Raw genomic sequence first — 24,795 nt, forward strand, 5'->3', positions numbered from 1 at the left:
TTTCCACCTTAATAGCTGTACAACCTTGGGCAGATCACTTACCCTCTCTGGGCTTCAACTGCCTCATTTGTAAAACAAGGTATGACGAGAGTCAACTTCAAGGCTACTGTAAGAATTAGAGGTCATACACGTAAAGTGCCCAGCACAGTGCCTGGAACACAGTAGGTATAAGATAAATGGTGATTAGTATGATCATCTACGTTTCTTGTCTTTCATCTCTCTTTCCAGAACTCCCTAATGTTGAAAGAGATCCCAACAGAATGCGTTCTGTCCTGAGACAAAAGAGGTAACACAATGAGAAAGATGCAAAGGCATATGGATGGGAGGAGAGGCTTCACTCCAGATGACGGAAGAAGAATTGGCAGAGTGAAGTCATGGGAAGCAAGATGACTGACAAGAGCAAGATATTCCCTTTCTCCCCTTGAGCCATCCCCTGCTTACTGAAGTGACCGTGACTGCAAAAGCCACGGAGGATCCACATCCCCATGGTGGTCATAGCTCTTCTGAGTGCCAGGGTGGGCCTCATAAAAGAGACTGGTTGCCACAGCAGAAAGGGATATGCAGACTCTTCTAAATTAGAACAGGAATTTAATTAAACCAAGAGAGAAATGAGAGATGAGGAGATGATGAAGGCCCCAGGATATTTCCTTCCTTGGAGGGGAGGGGAGAAGGCAGGTCAGAGCTAGAGTTCACCCCCCTCTCCTCCCTCTGCCCCTCAACCCATCTCCTCCCACCCTCTACTTCTGACTCCTCCTTGGCATCCCTCTTCCTCCTTTTTTGGACACCTAGGCCCCTACCCCAAAACCAGCCTTGTGCAAAGCTCTCCCTCAAGACATATGTGCTGCTGACTCATTCTCCCAGCTTGTAACAAAGCTTAAACTTTTAATTCCCCAGTTATTATCTTTTCTTGCTCTTTCTACTTCATCTTGCTTCATGTTATGAATTATGTACGGTACTTCTGGTACTCAAGAAAGACCCTTTATCAAATCTGTACAAGAGAGAATTCATGAGTGATTTTGATCCACCAAGAGCCTCTTGAAAAGACAAAGGGCTACCCAGGCCTGCAGGGAGTTCGAGCTTGAATATGTACATATACAGCCACCTGCAGGGTGGGAGGGGTGGGAGGGAGATGTGGTACCCTGGATGAGACCCCCAAATCCTTGTTTGGATCCAGTGACTATAAGATATTCGAAGGACATTCTTTCTCCCCTACACATCTGCCCATGGCAGGCTGCTTAAAGCCGTGGCACATAGGGGATCGTGTCAGGTGGAACCTACCTTTCCGGGTAGGGAAGCTCACTGCAGACTTCATGCAATCTGCAGCAGTAGGCAGTGCCTTAGCTTTATTTATAAATCGTAATCAAGATAAGTCCACAGGAGACTGCTTCCCAAATGCCTGAGACAGATAGTCTTCAAGACCCTCCAGCACAGGGGCTCTGTGTGTAGCAAGCTGCAGCACACATGGCTTGCCCTACTGAAAGGAGGGGAAAAGCCACATTATGTTTCTTTGGCCCCTCTGAATCTCCTCTGCCCAACCTCCTGTCTTTCTCCCTCCTCACCGCCCACTTACCCACTTCCGAAAGGCACCCAAGATCCAGTTTAAATAACCTACTTCGCAGTTTATTTAGCTCTAAATGGAAGTCGTAAGACAAATGCAATAAATAACTTGGGCACAAAAGAGAGGCACGTACCCTCCCTCTCACTCCGTCACACACATGCACATACAGACTAAACACGGGCAATTACTCTCTGTGGTAACCCTTCCTGGGCACGGCCTGCTGAGAGTCTCAGCTGCTTCCAGTAGCACAGGATGGCAGGCCAGATTTCATGTTCCCAGGTAGACTAAGGTCCTACATGGTAGACCAAAATGACTGGCTCAATGAGGCAATGGAGTTTGTAATCCCAGGAGGACTGGAGCCATGGATGCCTACCTCTTTTGGGAGCATGATCCCGGTGACTTGGCCAGCCATGGGTGCCTCTCTGCTATTCCTTCCCAACTTGCTCAGGTGGCATCCCCCATGAGGGCATGTTATGCCACTCCAGTGCAACCTGCTAACAGGAACCCTTCACAGAGAGAAGAAGTGGGAGATCTGGGAAAGGGGAGGAAGGTGAAGAGAGAGACCCCTGGATGAAAACCCAGGGAGAATGGGAAGCTTGTGACAGAGATGTGCCAGCCTGACTGACTATCCCAGCCCCATCTGTGTTTGGGGGGGGGGGGCAAGGGGGCATGTACTACCAAGAACTTGAATGTGACTGTGACTGGTGATGCAGGAAGCGTGATCACCTGGGTGGGTATGCATGTGCCTGCTGCCCTTTGAGTCCTGCCTTTGAGTCCTGCCAAATCATTATTGGCAGGCTCTCTGATCCAATAGGACAGTTACAACCAGCAGCACCCAAGAAGGCAGGCGGGGGACATACCACAACCATTCAGATACAGGTGGAGGCTCCTGGGGAAGGACTCCAGTTCCCACACTCCCTTTCTTTTCTGCTTCATCTAGAAATCTGCTGCTTTTATACAAATTACTTGGGGGGGCGGCGGCTTTGTTTTACATCATCAAGGAAACGGTTGAAAAAGGTCACGGTAGTACGATGTGTTGTGCACCAAGGAAAGAGAAAGATGCTAACGATATTTTGAATGTATATTCTACCTTTATTCCAAGGGATCCCATTGGCCATATCTGTCAAAACACATTTAAAGACGCTACATGAAAAATCTGCATGGTTAAGCTCAATAGTAGAAATCCTCCTAACATAACTCTTCATAACCTTAAAATATTTTAATAATACCTTACATTTATAAAGCATATCTCGGTGCACAAAGTACTTTCACACATACATTTTCCTTAATTCTTACATCCATATATGAACTAAGGACTGAATTGGTATTACAATTTAACAGAAGAGTAAAATGAGTCTCACTGAGGTCAAGTGACTTGTCTAACTCATGACCAGTGGGAGCCAGGGAGTTGATAAGAAACAAAACCTTCAATTGAACCCAAGCCTTCTGAGCACAATCCAATGTCTAATACTACTTTATTCCTTATGGCAGTCACTATACCAGCATCATTGGTTTTCTAAGATATTCATTCTTCAATGACATCACATAAGCAACTACTAAGTTCTGTTAAAATTAATGTAAAAAACTCAGTGTCACTAGAATGGAAAAGAAAACCTAAGTACCAAGCTGCTAATAGTAATATTGTGCATTCACAGTAAATGATTTCCATCAACGTGATTATATTAACAGATCGATCTATGATGCAGATAAAATCTATATTACCCATGTTTTTTACCTTTCACAGATCAGAGAATTTTCACAAAACAAAAACAAAAGAATATGGCCTTGCAATAGGGTCAACACTTTATTTTGCCAAGAAAAGCCATTCATATTTAAAATTTTTTAATTCAAGATCAAGTTGAATAAGTTCAGTTTCATGAAAAACTATACTGCCATTATTGTGTAATTGTACCAGACCGGTAAGAAGTTTACCAAGAGCTCAGCCCCGGACCATTCAGAAATATGGCTGTAGATAAAGTTCAAGTGCAAAAGTCCTTCAGCATGTTAGAATTTGGTACCGGCGCAGTATCAGCATTTTGCCAGTTACTCAGAGGTTATACAAGTTGGCAAGAACACAACTGTCTTCAAATGCATTCAGAAACCCTTTTTCACCAAATACAGGTATGGTTTTCAATATGCACATAATATAAACACTACATTTCTAAACCAAAACACAAGACACTAGAGAATCCAGTACACGGAGCAGAGACTTAAACAGCAAACAGATGCAAAGGAACAGAAAACGTGATGGGAGAATTCACCTTGCATGCCCTTGAAACCACCAGACACTTTCTTTGAATAAGCAAAAAAATAAAATAAAATAAAATGAAATAAAATAAAATTTGCTCACTTACCAAAACTGAGTTTACAAGTGCACAGCTCATTCAAGCAAAAAGTCATGAAAAGAACATTCATAGGGTAAGTGATAAGTGTATTTTTCAAAGTACTTTTGCATGTTTTATCTCACGTTATTACTGCAAGACTCTTCTAAGGTAGGAACATTAGGTGGTATTACCCCCATATTACTAATGAGCAGACTAATGCACATTCATTTATTCATCCACTCAACACTTAAAAAGAGAGGTAAGTGTTTTGCCAGCAATCACAGGGCTCCTGGCAGGAGCGGATCCAATGGCCATGCCCCTACCCTCAGTTGAGTATCAAATCCCAAGCTGATGTTAACAAAAACAAAAAAATGAAGCTTGTAAAAGGTTCAAGTCAAAGGTGGATTCAGTTATAGAAACTGATTCAAGAAACAAAACTGGGGTGTGTGTGTAGTCTTCAATTTGGGGGCTGTTCTTGGTCACATTTCATCACAAAAGGCAGAGCATGCTTTTTCTTTGTTATGTTCCAAAACCTTAACTACCTCGCAGATTGCTTAGGTGTGGGTCTCTTTAAGAGCATTTCAGAGCCAGGTTCCAAGCCTGGCCGCCAACTGTGTCATGGAAATAAACTGCTAATTACATGCAAATGCTCTGTAAACACAATAATTACCGTCCCCCTACTTTTCACTATTTTTTCCCTCTACCTGCCACTGGAAAAAGGGAGCAGGGAGCTGAGCTGGGGTGAAGCAGGAAAAGCAGACTGTAAGAGAGGTGCCAGCCCACTGTGGTGCCTCAGCATGGTGTCTCCTGGCAGTGGCTCACTCACCCAAACACAGAACCTGTACCACGTACCCTGTGCAGTCTGGAAGCCATGGCACCTTCAGTGGGTTCACACAGACACTCTGTGAAATCAGTCCATCAGTGGATACTTGCTGAATATTTCATCATGTGTGGGGAACTGTGACTGATGCCAGAAGACAGAAGGATATTCCCATATGGAAAAGGGACAGAGACACCTAAAAGACAAGTCAAAGTAGGAGAATCTGGGGAGAAAAGCACCAAATAAATGCCACTCGCATTTAGGTCTGGGGGAGACAGCTCAGCAGAAAGATCCCCTCTCCTTTGAATTTCTCAGGGATAGTCAGAGAAGGTTCACTAGAAGAGACAGCACCAAAATCTTGGGGGGAAAACATGGGTGCAAGATCGGCAAAGATGCAAATGGAAGGCAGCAGAGGGACGGGAAGGAGCAGATCCACATGGCGGGTCGGCAGCAGAGATGTTCTGCCTGTGTACTCTGGGTGAATGGTTGGCACAAGATGTTACAAGTAAGAATCATATCACTATAGTGCTTCCTATGTGCCAGGCAGGTGCCAAGGGCTTTATCCATGTGATCTCACTTAAAAACCCACCATGCCATGAGGTGGGTCCCATAATTACCCTCACTTCACAGATAAGGAAACTAAAACACAGAGGTTAAGTAAGTTGTCCAAATCCCACAGACAGTATAAAGGTGGGACCAGGCTTCCTAACCACTGTTAAACCACCGCTAGCATCATAAAACAGTTTTTCAAAAAAGACCTTATTAGAACATTAGTGCAGAAAACTTGCTGGAAAAGGACACCTTCCGACATGAAAGCATTTTATCTACTGTAAACCTGTAAACAGGTTTATAATACAAAGCATTTATTCAATAAGGAATTGTTGACTCAAAAAATGAGATGATTTTTAGAAAGATGCAAATGTGAAGTCAGGGCTACAGATGACAGTTGCAGTCTTGAATCAGCATTGGCATCCAGTTTATTTCTGTATTTTGTTTTAGTTTCACAGTATTGAGAAAATCCTGAATCACACAGCAAAGTAATGGCGCACTTGCTGGTATCACTTTACATGAGCAAACAAGCTCAAGCCTGAATTTTTTAAAAGGCTAACACAGAATACACGCTTTCTAATCAACAGCACATTTACACAAAGTTCAAATGAATGCAGAAGATGGAATAGCGAGCTTTACTCTGAGGTCTGCAGAAAATGGAATTATTCCGGTATGACCACAGGTGGTCTCCAAGTATGAAAATGTGGTCTATAACTCATTGACTATGTGTGACTTTTTAATTGTTTTTTTTCTTTTCATAATTTCCAACGTCCTCAACTCCAATATACCTTTCTTCATAGCTGAAAGTTTTAGAACCCAAAATATATGAATATATAACATATAGAGTGTAGTAAGGCCTCCCTCACCTCCACCATGAAATGGTGTTATTATGTTTTTAGTAAATCTGATAATCAATGGTGTCTTGGATTTAAGGAAATGTCACAGTTAAAAGATGTATTTTAAAAACAAAATTTGAATCCATTTTTGTAGAAGCCTCCAAAGCCTGTCTATGGATGTCAGTTGACAAGTTCCCAGTCTAGGGCAAAATGCCCAGAGGGCAGGGGAAAGAGGCACCTGACAAAGCACCCTCAAGGGGATGGAAATGCCAACAGTTCTCTGACCATCGCTGGCTGCTGTGATTGGTCTGCTCCTAAGGGTGATTGGTCTGCTCCTAAGGCTTAGCCTTAGGCTGCTGCTCCTCAAGAGGAAGGAAACTAAGAGGGGCACCTGGGTGGCTCAGTTGGTTAAGCGTCTGACTCCTGGTTTCCACTCAGGTCATGATCTCACGGTTCATGAGTTTGAGCCCCGCATCAGGCTCTGCGCTGACAGTTCAGAGCCTGCTTGGGATTCTCTCTCTCCCCTCTATCTGCCCCTACCCTGCTTGCACTGTCTCCCAAAATAAATAAATAAAAACTTAAAAAAAAAAAAGGAGGAAATGAAGAGAAGCTGGTAGGGATAAAATCAAAAGGTCATCCCAGGTGCCCTAGGGACTGGTCTCAACACTGTGGCTTCTTTGTTTTATTGCAAGTGTTGTGATTTCCCACAAGATCAGAGATAGTCATACGCAGATGATAAACCAAAACTAACTTACTAGTCAAATATAAAATCTATTTCTTGTGACTAATTCCACTACTCTGTCTCTCCATGAGTACAGGGGATACTTCGTTTTCTCTTGTAGACAGATAACGGGAGCCGGTAGCAGGGGGAGGAAGGCGGTGGAAAGTGGGCTTTCTCAGGAGTCCCTTTAAAAAGGGTTCCCAAAATGTAAAAGGGGGCCTCATGATGCCTAGCACCTTGGAGGAAAGAGGCTCCTGTTCAGGCCTTCCCTTTCTTTGGGAGGGAACCGAGGTATAATTGAGGGTAGGAGTGTAGGTCAAGAGGAAAAGCATAAAAGCATTGGCTGGAACTTCAACACAGAAAAAGCTGACATCTGCAAAATGTAAAACTCGAAGAAGGCAAAGATATGTAAATCTAGATGTACTGTTTTGAACAGACATGAAGCAAGGAAGGGACAAGGAGAGGGTCCTTAAGAGAGTTAGTTCTCTCCCAATACCCTGCAACTTTAAAGTCAGTTTCTGAATGTTAACTCTGAAAGAAAGCAAAAATGTAAAATAGCTTCTTAGTGCACAGTAGGCAAATGATGTCCCTTATCTACTTTCAGTTGCTGTGACTTCTTTGTCCAGCAGCCTGTCCAATGGCTGCAATTCAATATCACTAACCCTCCTTGAGTTCACAGGCCCTCACTGAAAACAGGCTCAGTCTACACAGGCTCCTCGAAGCTCCCTATAAATGAGCCATTCCCTCCTCAATCTTCCCAAAAGACCTTTGCTTATGTATGTCCCAATTGTTTTGCCTTGTTACAAGAATGTGTTTCCATGCAGGTCACTGATCACCCCTTTCAGACTCAAATCATTAAATTAACTCTTTTCCTGAGAGTCCACTGTGTGTCGACCACGTTATATTAGACAAATATTGAATAAAGCATGACCTCACGGAAATCCATCCGGTGGGAGAGACAGGCTGAAGGCTTTTTGTTCACTGTCTCCTACTTTGCACCCCACACTACCCTCCTCATGCCTAGCAGTTACAGTCATGTACAACACTGGCTGGTTCTCCAACTTTAGTGTGGCCTCACAAACATGAGGGAACTGTTAGAAATACAGATTCCTTCCTCCTACCTCTGGAGCTTCTGGTTCATTAGATTGGGGCAGGGCTCCAGAAACTGCAGTTCTAATAATTACCCCCAGGTGATTCTAAGGTGGACCAAACTCTGAGGGGCACTGAAAGTAAGTACTCAATAAATACTTTTCCAGGGAATGATAAATTAAGGGAAAAAATAATAGAGACCTCTTGGCCTGTCCAGTGTACCAGAGAATGGCCTTGTACCATCCTTGTTTGGCTGAGATTTCATAAGGATTTTGGGCTCCAGAATGATCCAGTGGAAAGCACCTGAAACAGCCGCTGAGCCACCAATGCGCCACCCCCAGTTAATTTCTGCCCCTTAGTCCTAAGGCTTAGTGTTGCCTCAAACTAGAGAGATCATAGCCTAAGGCTGCATGACACATCAGGCACCTGAGGCCTCTGGCCTTGGATCAGAAATTAAGCTGTATATTAGAGCAGGCTAAAAGAAAGGAAAGAAACCATGAGCCAGCCTAATTGCTCTGTGCAAACAAAAGATCTGGAGATTGGCCTGGTGCATGGTGTGAAATTCAGGCACCCGATCAAGAGGCAAACTTAGCATATTTGGAATAAACCCCAAACACTATGGCATCTCTAGTTTGATAAATTATTAAGAAAGCAAGATGGATATGAAAGAGTAGGGATAATTTCAGGATGGAGGCAACTATGGATGGGAATATGTGAGCATGAGGGAGAAAGAAAGAAAATCACAGCATCTTCCCGTGGAGGGAGCCAGGGCAGGGAGCACTGTAGACCCCAGGCTCCAGTCCAGCCGGCAGGGTGCAGGAGGAAGGCATTTCAGGGTTTAGTGAGAGGACAAGCAATTAATGTAGAGAACAGGCTGCCAAAGGCATCAGCAGAAGCAGCAAACATAATGCATTTTAAAAAACAGTTAGACACACACTCTGAGGAAGAAAACAAGATTACAGAGTACAGTGCTAGTGAGGAAGGTGGGAGGGCCTGTGGTTTGGGGCGCCCAAATGTTCCCCAAATCAGTGTTCTGAATCAGGCAGAAGCAAGGCCAGGAGTTAAGTCAGAGGGCACAGGAGGTGTGCCGAAACTTCTAGTCACAGCTTGCCCTGCACATGGGCACACACATACCTCACTCACACAGGCACACACACGCTCATTCTCTCTCTACTGGGGGCAGTTAGAACACCAAATTAGAAATCAGAACATTTGGTTTCAAAACTCACTTCCTACTTCCTATATGCAATGAGACAGGTTTCGCAACTTATTCCACAGACTGAATATGTCCAGCAGATTTAAGAGTAACATTTCAAATCATGTTTGAATATAATATGTATTCTATATATATTCCATTATTCCAGAATCCATTATTCTACTCCCCTTTCAGTCTCTCCCCCACTTCTTTTCCTCCCTACCTTGCTCAAATTCCACTACCATGCTAAGACCCCTCTCTTGACCCTCTCATTTTATTTTACTCACCTGGCAAAACTGCCCAGGTAAAAAAAAAAAAAAAAAAAGCCAGCTCTCTAGCTACTCCCTGCCTGAAGCTCAGTAATGGAATGTGACCAGAGGAAAATACACACGTTCACTGGTCTCACCTCACCCTCATCGACGCTAACCCCAAGTGGGTCCTGGATGCTGCCCCGATCAGATCCCCACTCCATTCACCCCCCACTCTCCTCGAAAACTATGTTACACTCTCTCTTCCAACCCCAACCTCTTCCTCCTCCCAGCCACTGCTGATGACCTTACTACTTATTTCATTGAGAAAACAGAAGCAATAGGAGGAGAATTTCCACAAGTTTCCATTACCTCATCTACCCACATGGCAGCCTCTGCAGTCTTTCCCTCTAGGACTGTGGATGAACCATCGGAGCATGAGCCAAGCAGAACCCTCCCCACCTGTGCTCCAACCCCATTCTCTCAGCTGCAGTACGATGCTCCACTCACGGTCCTCCCTCTCCTACAACAGCAATGATTTTTTATCTCAACTAGATCATTCTGATCAGTCAAGAAATGGGATTTCTTCCACTTGCCCCATCATCTCTGCTTCCCTTTCAAACAAAATGGTCTGTACAATTTTGCTGAGTACCTCAACACAACGGTCTGTACTTACTGTTTCCAATCTTCACCCTTCTCCAATCAAGCTTTCCCTGTTCCTACTCCACTCAAACTGCCCCAGCTCTCGGATTGATCCAGGAGCAGTATTTGACTCAACTGGTCACTTTCTCTTTCTTGCATTCTCTCAACTTGGCCTCCAAGACACCACACCCCCTGATTTCCATCTTTCCTCCCTACTGCTCCTGATTAGTCTTTTTACTGCTACCTTCTCAATTCATCAGAATTGGAACTCAGTTCTGGAACCTCTACTCTATAGTTAGAGATTCACATCCTTGATGGTTTATCCAGTCTTGTGACTTTACATACCATCTATACACGGAAAACTCCCAACTTGACATCTCCACCCTAGGTTCTACCCTGAACTCATTTAACCAACTTCCTCTTACACCACCATGTCAAATAAGCATCACAAAGTCTGAGTTCATTTGCAAATTCAAGTTCTTAACTTTCCTCCCAACCTACTTCACCTACAGTCTTCCCCCAAGTTAGTTAATATCAACTCTACCTTTCTTTCTGGTTGTCTTTCCCCATGCATCCAATTCACTAGAGAATATCACAGGCTTAACCTTAAAAAAATATCAGAATCTAGCCACTTTCACCTCCCCCACTGCTACCTCCCTGGCCCAAGTCTCATCATTCCTGTCTTAAATCACTGTAATACCGCTTAACTTGTCTCCATGTTTCTGGCCTTGCTCCTTTATGGTCTATACTCAGCAAAGCAGCTAGAAGGATCCTTTTGAAACATAACTCAGGTCATGTCACTCTTCTTCCCCAAACCCTCCCATTGTTTCCATTGGATGCAGAGTACCAACCAGAGCATTTACAGTGGCCTAGAAGGCTCCACACCATCTGGCTGGCTGTTCTGTCTCCTCCTGACCTGATGGTCTCCTACTTTACCTCTCACTCTACACTCCAACCCACTGGCCTCTTTGTTGTTCTTCAAATAGACCCGGAACGTGTCCATCTCAGCATCTCTGCAGTGGCTGTTCCATCTACCTGGGACACTTTTCCCCAATTCAATACTTCATCGGCTCCAGGTCTTTGCTCAAATGCCATCTTCTCAGCACAGTCCTCCCTGACATCTCAGTTTAAAATTGCAACCAACTTCCACCTTCTCCACTTTATTTTTCTCCACAACACCTACCACAACAGATATACTGCATGCTTTAGTTATTTATCCTGCATGTATTTCCCAATAGAATGTAAGCTCCATGAGGGCAGGGACTTTTTTCTATTTTATTCTCTACTGCATCCCCAACATCAAGACAGCTCCTAGCATGTAACAATAGATATTTATTAAATGAGTTAATGAATGAATCTATGTAAATAGAGAAAATGAAAATAGAGAAAAGGTGGAGATTTAGAAGAATTTGCTTTGAGTTTAGAAAATAGCTTTCTCCTGCCTGTGCTCTTTCCCCTCCTTGAAGAGTCTGGCAAGCAATGTGTCTTGCCCAGCACTTGGGAGGAATTAGGGGAAAGTATCATAGTTCTTTATAAGCACACACACCTTGCCTCTCAACCTTAACAGAAAAGGAGACAGACTAACTTCTAACATCCATTTATCAATCCCTCCGTGGGTAAGACAAGTCACAGGTGAACAAACACTAGTATCAGATTCCGAGTGTCATCTGTATTATGGGTCCCAGACACCTGCAAGAACACAGGAAGAGGATAGTGCAGATGGGGTGGGGGGACAAATAAACAAACAATATATTCCAGAGCATGACTGATCCTGGATACAGGAGTCTACAAATTTTATCAACTATATCTGTAATCCTAGGTCAGCTAGTGAACCTTACCATTCTAGCACCACCCAATGATGGCAGGCTCCTTCCTGCCTGCTCTTTGTCAAATGAGTTTTGAGTATGTTCTGCTCCCAGGACACGTAGAGGAGGTAGTGAGAGACTAAAGCAAAGATGAGTAGACACATTCCCTAGTCTCATGGGTTATAGAACCAAAAACATTCTCTATAGATCCCATAAAATCAGATAAACTTTAGGAAGCTAGAGAATGGCAGTTTTTCATCAACCTTGGATATGGTGTTATTCTTTCAATGTTATTGCTTGGGGAAGAAAGGATGGAAGGAAAGGAGAGGAGAGGACAGGAGAGGAGAGGGGAGGGGAGGGGAGGGGAGGGGAGGGGAGGGGAGGGGAGAGGGACGACAGGCCCCAAATGGAGTCACTTGTGCTAAGTCCCACATCTTAACGCTTAACATCTAATCTAATTGTAGTTTCAACCTCTCCCAGCAATGTAACCTTTAACCAGTATTATCTGGAATTACCTGATCAGTATTAGTGAGGTAATCTGACTGATAGAGCCCTCCTTTTCTCCCAAAAGAAGGTGACTTTGCCTGAAACAGTCCATTATTTGTTAGAAACTTTTTTTTTCTACTCCCTTCTACCTATAAAAGCCTTCTCTTTTGCACAGCAATTTGGGGCTTCTTTCTGTTTATTAGATGGGATGCTGCCTGATTCATGAATCATTAAATAAAGCCAATTTGATCTTCAAATTTACTCAGCTGAATTTTGTTCTTTAACAGATTTGGTGGCAGTTATAGGCACTTCTGAGGGCTTTGGGGACAAGAAGAGACACAGGCATGATGCCTGCAAACCTATTTGAGCTCTTTGTCTTTCTCACCATTTCTGAGTGCTGTTGCTAAATGCCCCTTGGTTCTGAGCTCTGATAGCTTTGCATCAAGCTCCAGACCTAATTGGCTTTGAGTCATTTCCATGTTGGGAACTACTGGTAGTTCAGACTGCAGTACTCATTTAACTGGTGGAAACTCGCAGCCCTTGATTTTGTCCCAAGATCTACATGGGAATTGTTAGTGGCAGGTCACAACTCCCCACTTATGTGGAGCCCCAGCCCACAGACCCCATTTGTTGAAGTCTGCTGGTTCTGTCCCTTCCCCAGTCCTTTCATGGTAGGAATTGCTGGTGGTGTGCACAAGGCCTTCTCCTAGCCAACATGCAGTAACATCTCTTGGTTACCGCCACTATGTTAAGGTGCACATGTTCATTTGTCTTATTTTGTGTAGGCCAACGCTATTGCTAATGGGAATCTTAGAAGCAGCTGCAAAATTGGTGGGCATACATAGAGCATTTAAAAGCTGTTGGAGTACTTACCACATAACCCCAAACTCCTGTTAGGATAAGCTGGTCATAGGACAGGTTAGATAGGCACAAGCCAACCTGCCAACCTCAAGAAAATTTCTGTGCAATGAGGTACACTATGAAACATGGCACAATCCCCAATCCAGCAGTATATCCCATTTAGGGATTAATTTGTCTCCAATACAACCAAAGGCTTAGCTAAAAAATAAACAAATAATACAAATAGTATCCTTAAATTCCAAAGAGTTGAGTGTGTCACTTTCCAGCATACTAGCTTATTTTATGTCTACAAACTATGGTTCCAGAATATAAATATCTACAAAAATAGCAAAATCTTACTAAAGACCACCTAGAATTACAATGGCCATTATGGGGAATATTCCAATCAGACAAGATCATTCATTTCAGAAGTACACTTGAAAGTAAGGATTCCTGAATTAAACAGACTGTAGACCTATTTTAATTGCTACGCAAAAGATTCCAAAGGCTTCTAGATTCTAAAATGGCTTCATTAAAAAAAAAAAAAAAATGTTGTATGGCCTCCTGGGTGATTCAGTTGGTTAAGCATTGGACTTCAGCTCGGGTCATGATCTTACTACTTGTGAGTTCAAGCCCCCATGTGGGGCTCTGGGCTGACAGCTCAGAGCCTGGAGCCTGCTTCAGATTCTGTGTCTCCAGCTCTCTCTGCCCCTCCCCTGCTCATGCTCTGTCTCTTTCTCTCTCTCTCAAAAATAAATAAACATTAAAAAAATTTGTTGCAAAGGCTAATGAAAAATTAGAGACAGGAGGTACCTAAAATGAGACATGCTCCCCTCTATCCTTCTTTACCTGAGTACTCACAGTCTAATCTCCCAACCAAATTACCTTTCCACTCTGAAGAGGCTACAAAACTGTAAACAAAGTCTGTCAAGTTAGTAGGCTCATAGATATCCTCATCTACTCTTGAAGGAGAGCCCCCATATGGCTCCCTCCCGGGATTGATGGGACTCTGAGGAATTTTCTGGTAAACTGCTGTTATTCTCTTAAATAGCAAGAGAATCTAAATTAAAGTTAATGAAAAATCTTGCCAAATTCTGCTAAATATGAAGGCTACAGAGGACATCCTAGGGAAACTGGCAGAAGCCAGCTAAGTGTAAAAATTCTTGCCAGAGTCAGCTCTCTCAGATCTCTGTTTGTAGGGCCCAGTTGAAAAAGGAGGATAAAATTTCACTTTGTCTCTTTCTTTCCAAATCTAGACTTATTGGTTATTGATCCTTTGTCTCCCAGGGATGACTGCCTCCTTGTCTTGTTCTGTGCCCTAAGAATTTGGCTTGGCTATCTGCCTACCTGAAACATGCAGGCTGTCAGTTCCTTCTTTTGGCTATCTTTGGAGTAACTCTACATCTTGCGAAGATATTATCTTTTGTACTGTCTTTGAGGACACCTCTTGGGTCTATGAGGTTGTTTAATACTGCCAGAAGTTTTACTGTCCGCTGAAATCTGTAAGTTATTTGAAATAAATTAGTAACTATGATCAGAAATCTGGCCCAGTTGGAAGCTAATACTCAGAGCCTAATAGCAATATTTTTAGACCTTGTCCCCTAAGTTATATGTACCCAGACGAAAGGAAAAAACATTCCAACACAAGTGAATGGGTATGTCAGTCCTCTGATAAGCAACCAACCTCACCAATTCATTTTAAAAGGCTTGTAGACATTGTACAATTCTGGCCTCGGGAAACAAAAATCTTTGGAGGAACTTAATTTTTTCCCTGTACCTTTGAGGTACAAGTGTCCTACCTGGTCTTCTTCAAGAACTCTTAGCTAGGCCATCTCTTTGAAATGCAAACATCAGGAAGGTAATTCTTACCAAAAGAAGAACAGAAAGGGGAAATGTTATTTTAAAATTTAGGCAAATAAAAATCTTAAGTGTCTTCTCCATAAATACTAATAAAAAGCATTAGCCATCTGAGCAGGTAATCTTAAATTATTCCATCTGCTAGAAAGGTATTTTGGATCCAACCTCTTCTATAACTACTTGACTCATGTCTAAAATTTTAAATGGAAGATATAAGGTCTTTTTGCATCCCTCCATTTATGTGTATCTACATATATGTGTTACACATGTATGATAATTTTCTATCTTGGGATGGTATTACCAAAAACATTTTGTAAAAGAGCTCTATTTGATTGGCCCAAAGAAAATTAAGTGCTTATATGAATCCCGTATTCATAAAATTCTCAGAATTATAATGAAAACTAACCAAATGTTTTTCAGGTTCCCATGATCTCAAATAATCTTTAGTAATTAAACGCTAGTTTGTTTGTTTAATTAAATAGACATGTCTTTAAAGTTAGCAACATTAAAAATAATGCAGATATACAACTTTTATTCTACCTGGGTTTACTAGTCAAGCAAATTCATATGATTTCTGTTACAAAACTTGTCAGCAAGAAAAATAACTTGGTATGATGAAATTTTCATAAGTGGTCTAAACATATTCATTAAGAAGAAGTGAATTAAATAGATGTAAGTGGGATAAAAGTCTTAAGATGTTTTTAATAGTTTCCACAAATCTTTTTTGGTAACCTGAAACCTTAAGATTTAGCCAAGTTAAATTAAATTATGCATAGTCATTAAATATCTGGATCATTTCCAAATAAGATAAAATACTGAAATATTAATTACTGAATATAAGTTTATCCACTTTTGACTTCCTTTTACAGATGAACTAAAGATATTTGGTTCTATTAGTTTTGTGCCGTGCTGAAAAATTTACTATGAGAATGCCTGTGTTTCTAGAAATTATAAAAAAAGTATGTCTGCTAATCCACAAAATGCTAGGGTAAGAAACACCTCATAATTGTTTACTTCTTTATTCTTACTAAAAGGTAAGATTTTTTTTAATGTTTATTTATTTTTGAGAGAGAGAGAGAGAGAGAGAGAGAGAGCAAGAGAGCACAAACTGGGGAGGGGCAGAGAGAGAAGGAGACACAGAATCTGAAGCAGGCTCCAGGTTCTCAGCTGTCAGCACACAGACCCATGTGGGGCTTGAACCCATGAACCATGAGATCATGACGTGAGCTGAAGTCAAACGTCCAACTTACTGAGCCACCCAGGCGCCTCTACAAGGTAAGATTTTTGAGGGTTAAAAATTCTAATATATGTAATTAAAGCCACTAAGGTTGGTAGAATAGGAATCTTTGGAAAGGAATTTTATGCATGGTCAGGACTGGCTAAGATTGGAATGCATTTAATTAAGTGAATGTGTTTTAATATCAAAAGTAAGCTGGTACGAAATTAGAATTTGGTTTTCTCTCTCTTAAAAGAACAAAGTTTTATTGGACTATAGGCCCGCTCTTGATAACATACTGTGAAAAGTTTCTCTTTTTAAGTAATCTGCCTGAACAGCAAAGATTTTGTGTCTTACCAAAATAATTTGCCATGCTTCATGTTATCTTTACAATATGTCAGGTCATTGATTACCTAAGAAAACTGAGTCTTCTCTATTTAAAAGCTAAGTTTTTTCCCCCCAACTACTTAATTTTCTGTAATTGCCTATAAAGTCTTTAAGTGTCACTATGATTAAATGTGTAACTATTGTTTCACAATGATTTATAATCCAATTTGACTGTTTTAAAACCTTTGATATTTTTGACAAACTTCACAAAATTAAATCCTAAATGAAATTTGTTTGTTTGTTTTTTGTTTTGTTTTGTTTTTTACTTAGAACTATCTTTGGGATTTTTTAGAAGGTCCCTAGAACATCTGAAAAGATTGTTTTCTTATAAAAATGAGATGTTAAACTAATTAGGCTTATTTGATATGCTAAATTACATAGGAAGCACTGTCAAAAAGAAGTAATACTAAGTCCTTATGCTGTATTTGTATAGGGAAATCTTATAAGTGTTCTAGAAATTGTATGAAATTCCTAGAAATCTGATATGTCCTGGTATATAACGTTATCAGTCATAATGTTAAATGTTAAAATGGTGTGTGTGATAGAAATAACCAAATTTCCTTCTTAATTTCATCATGACAAACTCTTATCAGACCTTTACCAATGGACACTTTTGTCATTTATAATAAGCATTTATTGTTTTACTTAGATGCTTTTGCAAAAATGTTCCACAAAGGTGTTTCATCTTCAAAGAGATCCATTGGAAGGACTTTGATCTGGCAAGCACGGGTTCTGATAACTTTAAGATAATAAAACTTAACTAGGTAAGAATTTCTATAACTAATGGAAAAACTGTATTCAAGCAGAATAAGTATTAAGTACATGGGACTGAATAAACCAAGGATAGTTTTTATTCTTTAGTTATAATAGTTTAATTATAATAGTTATGATTCTTTATGACTTTTTGTTTGAAACATTGCTGGTTCTTTAATGTTTTGTTTTTCTAGATATAAGAAAACCTTTTCTTAAGCTACCTATGGCTTACACAATTTGGTAAAGTATATCTTTGTAAACAAAGATGAAACATTTACTTTTTCTCCCCACCCAATTTGTCCAGAAATTGGAAACTCTCCATTATTTTTTCCATGGCAATATAATTAGTTATGTGCACAAGTTCAACAAGAATCCATTCTCTTTGTAAAAGGACACAATGGAAACACTGGTAGTATTCCCAAGGTTTTGATTAGAATGCCATATTTGAGAGAGATGTACAGACTCAGATATGACCACAGACCTTAAGTAACTACTTGGAAAAATCATCCTGATACTTTGCTTATAAGGTTCCTGGCAGCTTTACCAGGTTAATTAAGGAATGTCACTGCCTGGTAGACCCAGGAACATCAAGATCCTTTGAGGGACCTTGAGAAGAGAAGAATTTACCCAAACTATAGGTATTACAGGCAAAATCTATGGCAAGCCCTTGGCTTAGCTTCCTGGCCTCAGAGAATTTTAAGAATTCAGTCTGAGATTTCCTATGAAAAGTTCCAGCATAGCAGTCTTTTAAAAAGCTTATATAGTCATAACTATTCTTGCTGCACTTATGTAAATAATCAGGCCATGTTTAATGCAAACAAAGTAGTATTACTACGATATTTTTGGTTAGAAAACTAGGGTAATTGTAGAGAGAAAAATTAGTCTGCACCTTTGTAGGTATGAGATTCTAGTCTTGTTAATTGTCTTTGAGGTTTTATTATATACTATAAACTGGACTGGATCCTGAATTGTTCTAGTTTCCTCAAATATCTGGTTACAACTCTCCAAACTAATGTTTCCAATTAGTTCCCTTCTGATTTGGAATCACTATAAACAGAGACTGTCCTTGAATGTCCTTGAAAGGCATTATACTAGATCACCCTTACTACCCAGCCAACCTTCAGGAATTTATTTTTTTTTAATATAATTTATTGTCAAATTGGCTAACATACAGCGGGTAAAGTGTGCTCTTGGTTTTTGGGGTAGATTTCTGTGGTTCATCACTTATATCAAACTTCAGGGATTTAAACCTTGAATATACATACACCTCACAGCTGAAGAAGGTCCACCTAACATCTGGTCCTGTACACCAGTTAGAGACCTCAAAATCAAATTGATGAGAAAGAGACCACCCAAGACGCTGGATCAAGACTTCATACTTTAACTAAACATGAAACTCTTCTTTTCTTTCTTCCCTTAGTTCTGGCGTTGGTCTTGAAAGATAATGCCGGGGCGCCTGGGTGGCGCAGTCGGTTAAGTGTCCGACTTCAGCCAGGTCACGATCTCGCGGTCTGTGAGTTCGAGCCCCGTGTCAGGCTCTGGGCTGATGGCTCAGAGCCTGGAGCCTGCTTCCGATTCTGTGTCTCCCTCTCTCTCTGCCCCTCCCCCGTTCATGCTCTCTCTCTCTGTCCCAAAAATAAAATAAAAGTTGAAAAAAAAATTAAAAAAAAAAAGAAAGATAATGCCATCATCTGTATCTCCTAGGCCATTGCTAAGAGAAGTGATCTTTCAGACAGCTAGAATTGTCATCGAAAACTCTAATTTGTCCATTAACAGTGCCTCCTTATAGTGGGAATGGTTTGTGCCCCAAGAGAATTTATCTTTGTCTGTAGTGGTTATCATTCACAGCCTAAGAATGCTTAGATAGCTGGTATATAACTGGGCAATACCTTTTAGGCTATCTAACTGTGCCCCTACTTTTTCACTAATAGACTGTGCTACATCATTGGTCAACTCCCTTGAATATACAAGATTGAGTTAGAAAAGACCTACCAGGAGGTGTTTTATGACTCAGGATTTGCTTCTTTTGTCAGCTTTCTACTTCCCTGGTTAGGAGCAAGTACAATGAGGCTCTGGTCAAGAAACTCTCCTTAACTCTTGAAAGTTAAGATTCTGCTGGTAAAGCAACAGCTGCCCAACAAAGGTCCTTAGACTCTCTAGCCAAAGTTTTTCTTGATAATAGGGCAGCCCTAGATTGTCTTAGCTGAGCAAGAAGGTGTCTGTGCTGTGGACAATACCACTTGCTGAACTAGACTAACACTTCTAGGAAAGTTGGAACTTAGCTATATAAGATCACTGAACTTGGCTTAAGAAAGTGACTCCTTCAACAGGGTATTTCTTTGATTTATTGGATTTTGATTGGTTTGAATCTTGGGGACCATCGCTCTAAAGTAACTCTAGACATTGGTAACTATCCTGCTTATGTTAGTAGTAGTAGTCGTCTCCCTGACACACTATATTCTCTCAAAAGCTTTAGATGCAAATTCACAGCCATGAACCACCAAGCAAATAATCTCCCTAAGACCAGAAATGCCAGAAAAGGAACAAAGACAATGACTGAAGTCAAAACTGAAGTTTTGGCCTATAAATACCATTGAGATTCAGGGAAAAAAAATCAGAACCTGTGAATATCATATAGAGGACCAGTAAAAGCTATAAGAACTTCAGGGCAGTAGCTGCAAGTGGCACTAATGCTTTAAATTTTCATCACACCTTTCAGTTAATTCTGAATCACAATTCTGATCAAAAAGGGGGAATTGTCAAAGAAAAAGAGAGAGGAGGAGGAGGAGGAGGAAGAGAAGGAAGGAAGAAAGGAAAGGAAGGAAGGAAGGGAAGGAGGGAGGGAGGGAGGGAGGGAGGGAGGGAGGGAGGGAGGAAGGAAGGAAGGAAGGAAGGAAGGAAGGAAGAAAGGAAGGAAGGAAGGACCTCAAGTGGAGTCACTTGTGCTGAGCCCCACATCAGGAAATAAGGTTCATTATATAGTTTCAGCCTCTCCCAGGAATGTAATTTTTAACCAGTGTATCTAGAATTACCTGATCAGCACTAGTGAGGTAATCTGCCTGACAGAGTCCCACCCTGCCCCCAAAGGAAGGTGACCTTGTCTGAAACGTTCCACTCTTTTTAGAAACTTCTGTTTTCAGCTCTCGTCTGCTTATAAAAGCCTTCCGTTTTGTACAGCTCCTGGGAGTTCCTTTCTATTTGCTAGATGGGATACTGCCTGATTCATGAATCATTGAATAAAGCCAACTTGATCTTCAAATCTACTCAGCTGAATTTTATTTTTTAGCATTGGGCATAACACACTTGAACAAAATCTACAGGCAAAAAGTGAATAACTGTTAACTATTTAACAAATATTGACTATGTGCATCTGGAAGCAGGCAACTTAAAACAGAGCCATAGGCTGTTATAGACCAAAGAACTGAGACACGAGGAAGACTCAGAAAGCATCCAGACTACAAGTTCCCTCTTCTTACAAAAAAACAGTAAACTTGAACAAAATCTACAGGCAAAAAGTGAATAACTGTTAACTATTTAACAAATATTGACTATGTGCATCTGGAAGCAGGCAACTTAAAACAGAGCCATAGGCTGTTATAGACCAAAGAACTGAGACACGAGGAAGACTCAGAAAGCATCCAGACTACAAGTTCCCTCTTCTTACAAAAAAACAGTAAAGTCTGTAAAAATCTCTTCTCCCACAGCAGCACAGAGCATCCTATTCAGTCATAACAGATACAGCTGGCATACCAGGAGAAAGGGCATGTCTCCAAGAAATTTGCACACCTGCATGAGTTTATCAACACCCAGTGAGAAGAGAAATAGCTCAAGCTATGGAAATATAGATGAAAAATAATGGACTTTAAGAACAGAGGTTTCAGTAACTGCAGACAGAGACTGGGAACCTCTGCAATATGTATATTAGTCCTGGTAACACAAACAGCAGACAAAACAAAACCAGATATACAACACAGAAATAAGACTCAGACCAGATCCGTAGACAACCAGTTCTCAGGGTCACATCCAATCCAGGTGACCAATGTTGGAAGTTAATACAAGAGCCACAGTAGCATTTATAGAATGAACTCTATTGATCAGAGAGAAAATATACTGTACTGAAGAATACCTATCCAGGTTAGGAGAAATAAAATGAATTAAACTAGTAAGAATAGGGGAGGATTTGCAAGTTGAGGAGACCTTCACAGAGACAGTCAAAACAGGAAGAAACAGCCAGCAGGATTGTAGACTGCTTTGCATTCTTTCTACCACAAGAGGGAGGGAAGCCAAGAATACAGTTGGAGTTTGACCAAGCAGAGTTGAAATTTTGGTAGACTAAATTGAGCAAGCATGACACCAAGTTGCCCTGACAAGAAGAACCCTCCCAGCCCCTTACAAAAATGTATTATCATGAGAAAAGCTATATGCAAATGAAGTTAAAAGTAACCAGCAGCAGAGTACACAAGGTCATAGGAGGCATTGGGGAAGAGTCTGTGTAGCAGAAAAGGGATGCAAACAGGATGAAACACTTAAATTGTATCTAAAACGGCTAACCTAGGTCCATATGCTTGAGAGAACTTCTGTGTACCGTGTAAATCTGAAGGTTCTAATAACTGGTTTGAGCATAACTGGCGCCAGTATATCTTACATATTTGTTGCCATCATGGAATAGAAGAGGTGCTGGACAGGGAAATAGGAGCCCCCCTGTTCCTTGTGGCCTAAGTGAGAAAATCCACCAATGGGGTGAATTGAACCTTCCCAGAATGAGTGGCAGGAAGGGCAACCAACAGTTACATTTGCATCTTATTGGTGGTGGCGGTGATAATGGCAGAGAGAGATTTTCTACACACAGAAACCTATGTATATGTATTACCTATATTTATAATACTGAGTTTATTAGTTGTGCATGGTTAATTCCATTGTGTGCAACCACTGCTAATAGCTATGTAAAATTCTGTCATTACCAAGTCTTGAGTTAAAATAAGAAGAGGACAAATACTCAGGAAATGCTGAGTTGGCTATTTCTTGCAATTTTTTCAGCCAACATCTTTCTTGGGCATCTCTCATCACACTTACAATGTATAGGAACACTGAAATGAATGATAAATGAATTAGGCTGTATTATTTATCTTCCTCTCTCCCTGACCCCCTGATCTCCTCTCCAAGCTGAATGGTTGGATTGGGATAAATTAAAAGCATGTGTGATGTAACTCCACTGTGTATGATGTAACTCTACCTCTCCCCAGCACCATGAAGAATGGACTACTCTGAACCTGCTCTTCCAGTAGCAGACAGTGCTAACGCCAGGATGAGCATCCAGCTTCTGTAACAGAGTTCTGCCTGGGTCATTCTTCATGCCCCAGTTCCCTGCTCAACTGACGCCCAGCCTTTGTTGGCTCTTTCTTCCTAAGGAGCCAGACCTTGTCCTTGTTCCACTGGCTGAAAAATGGGTGTCTTTTTTATCCAGTTTCTCCTGAATCAAGGTATAGTTACCCACCTATGACTATCACCTCTTCCTGTGGATTCCTGGCTCCCTGCCCCTAAATATAATGTTTTGGAAAGTAACTTCATTTCAAAGTGGACATACGTTCATTCTGCCCCATGAGCAGCAAGCTACTTTTGGAAACCAGCCCCACAACTCAACTAATTCCCTCAACCCTTGTTTTTCAGCCACAGGGGGTAGCAGGAGGTCAGTAAACTGAAATTCGGTGGCGACAAACTGGAAGTCAGAGGGAGTGTGAGTCTGTGGTCCTGGGAGCCCGTGTAATGAAAGGTTTCAGAGAATTAGCATCTTGACCTCTTTTCCTCCCTGCTTCCTCACTGGACCAAAACTAGAGAAGAGGGCAAGATCATTGTCTCTGTGTGACCTCCATACCTGTGTTATACAGGTAACTGGAGACAAATGGGAATTTAAAGAGAGCACCATGAAAGCAAGCATCATAGCACCCTTTTTCCCTCCACATTTCCCTAGTACAGTGCTTGGCATATAGTAGACGCTCACTTAATTATTTGTTGAATGAATGAATGAACAAAGGATCTAATGCAAATGACTGGTCATTCTTGTCTCAGCTGTGTTCATACTTGTGTTCATACTTGTCTGTGTTCATACTTGTCTCAGCACTATTTGAGCCCTGGCTCAGGAGGACCAACGGATCACACCTGTATGTTCAAACGCAACACTTCTCCTTCTAGGCTTTCAATGCATTTATCACATCACTTAGGTGAGTCTACACATATAATTGAAATGCATCACTCCCAGAGCCCCAAAATGACACCAGCCACTGTGGGGCCAGTGCAGAGATGCCTGGCTAATCTGAGTGACATGGCCTAAAGACATCCTTCATATCTCAAATAGGGAACAACTATACTCATCAGTCTCTTCTCCCTTCCCTCCCTCCTGCTACCCCCCACAACTGGTGAGAATTTCAGAATGTCCTTAAGGTGTTTCTAGGTCACAAATAACCCTTAGGCTTGCTGGGCATAAGCTTGTCTTTGGGACTTCTTCCCTGCCCTTTAGAGCTTTAGCATAACAGCCTGTGGCTCTATTCTGTAAACCTCAGGCCTGAATTGCTCACCTGCATGGAAATGGATCTAGGTTGGTAAACATTTACTAAACACCCACTACAGGCCTTACACAAATCCTGGCTCTTTGGGCATTACAATCTGGTTGAGTCTCTCCTGGGACATAGCACTTCCTTTCCCTCCAGTGTGGATTATATCTAGAGATCCACAAAAGTGAAACCAAAGACAAAGCACAAAAACAAAAGCAAAGGGTGTTTTTGTGTAAACTATACCATGCCCCACACAATAAGTTTTATACAGATGGAATCAGGTTAAAAGGAAACAGAGGGCACCTTAGGGTAAAGGCAGCCTATGAAAGTAGAGATAAGAGGCATGATCATTCCAAAGTACCTGCTTCAGGGTGGGCTGGCTGGATTCATATGAGAGTACAGACCTTGTAAGCATCTGTACAAAGGCAACCTACCCAAACTGTTTTGCCCACTTAGGTTCCCTTTGCATCAAAGCACACACCTCCCCGACCCCTGTCATTTTAGAACTTGAACTTTGCCCATGCCTTTCATAACTTGTTAAAATAGGACGCTGAGAGGCAAAAGATACTTCAGTGGTCACCCTGTCTAACTTGTGTCCCATGCAGGAGTCCCTTGCCATCCCTGACAGGCAGTTAGGCAGCTTTGTCTTATGCACTAATTCAGAACCTTCCAAACATACCCGATCATATGAATCACTAGAATCACTTGTAAAAAGTATAGCCCACTAACGATTCAAAACTACACAAGATCAACACCTGCATTAAAGGGCCCGTGAACCTGAATTTTTAACAAGCATCCCCAGTGAGTCTTACAATTAAGCATGTTTCTTATGTGCATATAATGCAGTGGTTCTTGACAGTAGCTGCATATTACAATCAGCTAGGAAGTTAAAAAAAAAATCAATGATGGGCCTTTACCCCT

General features: G+C 41.4%; 1 protein-coding gene across 11 annotated transcripts in view; it reads right to left on the reverse strand.

The window, feature by feature from the left end:
* CACNA1E (calcium voltage-gated channel subunit alpha1 E) overlaps window positions 1-24,795 on the reverse strand; it is a 654,182-nt gene that overhangs the window by 201,716 nt on the left and 427,671 nt on the right. The window lies entirely within an intron of this gene.

This window comes from Felis catus, chromosome F1 (genome assembly GCF_018350175.1).
Source record: "Felis catus isolate Fca126 chromosome F1, F.catus_Fca126_mat1.0, whole genome shotgun sequence".
Classification (NCBI taxonomy): domain Eukaryota; kingdom Metazoa; phylum Chordata; class Mammalia; order Carnivora; family Felidae; genus Felis; species Felis catus.